This window comes from Brassica oleracea, chromosome C3 (assembly GCF_000695525.1).
Source record: "Brassica oleracea var. oleracea cultivar TO1000 chromosome C3, BOL, whole genome shotgun sequence".
NCBI lineage: Eukaryota > Viridiplantae > Streptophyta > Magnoliopsida > Brassicales > Brassicaceae > Brassica > Brassica oleracea.
Genome location: NC_027750.1, coordinates 56543375 through 56547365, shown reverse-complemented (window position 1 = coordinate 56547365; position 3991 = coordinate 56543375). Strand labels below are relative to the sequence as shown.

Sequence of the window (3991 nt, the reverse complement as noted above, 5' to 3'; positions counted from 1 at the left end):
ATCACGATCGACCCCCTATCGTAGCGATGGATGGCAGTGAATCACACGAACTGGGATAGAACCGTGGATCTTGGAATTCTGCTCAGAGAAACATACGCTTAAAGTATTAAAACTGATAGCTTGAATATTGATTAAACAAATATGGTATATAGTATTCCATAGAAAGTCAAATGGTTATTACCTTTTCCTGGGTACTATGTTCTAGGCGGAGAAAGGTGGCGGGGACAACGACCGATTAAGCAACAACAACACTGGAGGCTTACATCTTCAAAGGTTGGCTAAAAGCTGCGACAGTTCAATTTAGGAGTAATTTAATATGAGATATGGGTCTCAAGGTTTGTTTGAGGAATTATATATACTGAGACAGATCGTTCAGAGGTGAAACGGTACCATAACTGATCGTTGGAGATATAGGGAGGTGAAGATGAAAAGGTTCATAATTTTTTTTTGATAAGCTAAAAGGGTAACGCTTCGGTTTATCGGTGGAGACAAAGTACTATAAAAATCCTAGATATATACGAAAGAGATTTAGCCCACTTATAAGTTTTATTGGGCCAGAATGCGGATTTTACTAAATAGGTTTCGATGATCAAAGTTACACGTGAGTATTGAAACATTACAGTTATGTGTGAGATCCACTATAAAAAATCATTCATAAATATATATTAGTTTCGGTAATCAATGTACAAAGTATCCTTTAGTTTAGTGGTATAAATGTTGGTGTTTATATAATAGTAACCCGGGTTCGAGCCACAGACTTGACATTTTTTCAAATTTTTTTAAAGTGGGGTCCACTTACCTGCTGACGTGTCGCATCAGGAGTGATGAAACTGGCTCATTATAATGTAGATTTTAAAACAAAATAATGGTGTAAAAAGACCTAATCATACATGGGAAAGATGATGCACCGAGGTAAACAATAATATCAAAGTACCATAGCCTACTTCAAATAAAATAACTTAATTAGATATATCCCATAAATTTATTAGCCCAAATATTTTAAAACCCTAGTCACCTGTTACATTCTCTCTTCAGAAAAAATCTGCAGAAAAAAATTATTTTTTTACTTCTTTTCACATTTAACAAAACTTACGTGCTCTGTGCTCATCTCTTACTTTGACTCTTTATCACTATCGACCATCAGAGCTCTTTTTGGTATCTCTTCAAAGTAAGCATGTATACCATATGTAACAATCTGCTGTATATTTATTTGATTTTTAGGTTTTTTTTTGTAGTGTGTATTATCGTTTTGAATACTAATATATTTTTTACCAGGTACTATGGAGAGATATTTTAAAAAACGATGTGTCTCGAAGTCGGACACTAGTTCGGAGAATTTGACTTCAAAGCCTTTATTATCGGCATCAAAAATTAATGTGAAGGATCCAGCTTCGACATCAAAAATTAAAAAGGATTTGCCTTCAGCTTCAAACACCAATTTGGAAGATTTGCTTCAGATCCTGCAGATAGAAAAAGAATATCAGAATATCATCATAACGAAAGAGATGATGTAAAACGCAAATATCTTACTAAAGTTCCTTGTCAACCTCGTGGTCATGATTTTCCTAAGACACTAGTAGAGAATAAATATAGAAGATTTATTCCAGCTTGGTTTGATCTCTATGGTAGGTGGTTAGAATATAGTGTAAAAACAAACAAAGCATATTGTTTGTTTTGCTACTTGTTTAGAGACTACACTGAAAATAAAGGTGGAAGTGATGAATTTGTGACAAAAGGCTTTGATACTTGGAAAAATCCAAAGAGGTTGGGAGACCATGTGGGACAAGTGAATAGTTTTCACAACAATGCTATGAAGATGGCTGATAATCTAATGAATCAAGATCAGTCAATCACTCGTGCTTTTTATAAGCAGAATGAAGCAGCAAAAAATGAATAGAAGATCAGATTGAATGCTTCAATTGATGTTTGTAGATATTTATTGCGACAAGGACTACCTTTTCGAGGACATGATGAGTCGATGGAATCAGCCAATAAGGGAAACTTTGTTGAGCTTTTGAAATATACTGCAACTCAGAATGAGCTTGTAAGTAAGGTTGTGTTGGAGAATGCTCCTAAGAACAATCAAATGGTGTCTCATAAAATTTAGAAAGAACCAGCACATTGCTTTGCAGAGGAAGTTATTCAATCTATTATCTAAGAGCTTGATCATGATGTATTTTTCTTGATGGTGGATGAGTCTGCTGATGTTTCTACTAAAGAGCAAGTGGCAGTGGTTTTTCGTTTTGTAGACAAGAAGGGTATAGTCAAACCTCACGTCAATCCCACGAGCCTCTTATCCATGTTCTTATTCATGTTCAAAAAACTTCTTCTGCATCTCTAAAAAGTGCTATTGATTCACTGTTTGCAAAACGCTGATTAAGCATGAAAAAGTTAAGAAGACAAGGTTATGATGGAGCTAGTAATATGAAGGATGAATTCAACGGGTTGAGATCTCTAATTTTAAGAGAAAACAGTTCTGCATATTATGTCCACTGCTTTGCTCATCAGCTTCAGTTGGTTGTCGTTACAGTTGCTAAAAAAACATTTTGAAGTTAGTGATTTTTTTGATAAGATTTATGTCTTGTTAAATGTGGTTGGAGCTTCTTGTAAGAGACAAGATATGATTCGAGAAGACCAACGTAAGATAATCGAGGAAGGAGTTAGCCATGGTGAAATTAAGACAGGAAAAAGATTAAATCAGGAGCGTTCAATTCAAAGGCTGGTACTACTCGTTGGGGTTCTCACTACAAACATTTGTTGAGATTGGCTGATTTATTCACTTCCATCATTAAAGTGCTTGAGCATGTCGAAAGAGATGGGTCAGATGGTATCAAAAGATGTCACGCTAATGGTCTCCTCAGATACTTTCACACGTTTGACTTTGTGTTCTACTTACAGTTCATGTTGCTTCTTCTTGGTCTCACAAATAATCTATCAATGGCTTTACAAAGGAAAGATCAGGATATTTTGAATGCGATGTCTTTAGTGAAATCTACCAAGCAACAATTGTACAAGCTCAGGGATAATGGATACAATTCAATCATTGGAAACGTGAACTCCTTTTGCGAGAAAAATAAAACAGAGTTACTCATTATGGAAGAAGAGTTTGTTAATCCAAAGAAGCCAAGACAGAGAAGCAACATAACAAACTAGCATCATTACCAAGTTGAATGTTTTTACACAGTATTGGATATGCAAATTCAAGAGTTCAATGATCGTTTTGACGAGATAAACACTGAGCTGCTTGGTTGCACTGCATCTTTGAGCCCCATTGATTCATTCCACCAGATCAGTCAAAACTTGTAAGATTATCAGAGTTTTATCCTGAAGATTTTAGCTCCGTGGAACGGATATCTCTTGAGCATCAACTTGGTATTTACATCGATAATATCTCTGAAGATCAAAGGTTTGCCAATTTGGAGGGTCTTGGAGATCTTGCATGTGTGATGGTGGAAACCAAAAAAACATCTTTCACATCCTCTTGTTTATCGACTTTTGAAGCTAGTTTTGACTTTGTATGTTGCCACTGCTACTGGAGAGATCTTTCTCTGCGATGAAAATTGTGAAGACTACCTTACACAACCGAATGGGTGAAGAATTTTTGAATGCTTGTATGGTTTGTTATACTGAAAATGATCATTTTGACAAAGTGACAAATGAAGCAGTGATAAAAAAATTTCAAGATATGGAAGAGCGAAGTGACAAATGAATGCTTGTATGGTCACTTTATGACACTGAGACATCCATTTACAACCGTTGATGTATATTAGAGTTTTTTGTTTTTACTTACTATTTCAGTTTGATTTTTAATTTTTGGATTGTGAAATTTAGGATTCTAATAAATATATAAATAAATACTTAAAAAATGTATAAAAAATTTTAAAAATAATTTCAAACATAATTTTCGATTTTCAATAAAACATTTTGAAAAAAAAAATATATTTCGAAAAAAAATTCAAAAAAAATTATAAAAAGTTCGAATTTGAAAAAG

At 34.3% G+C, this 3991-nt stretch overlaps 1 pseudogene; it reads left to right on the top strand.

Moving 5' to 3' along the window:
* The window catches only part of LOC106331013, a 6468-nt pseudogene extending 3315 nt beyond the window's left edge, over positions 1-3153 (top strand).
* The last annotated feature ends 838 nt before the right edge of the window (positions 3154-3991 follow it).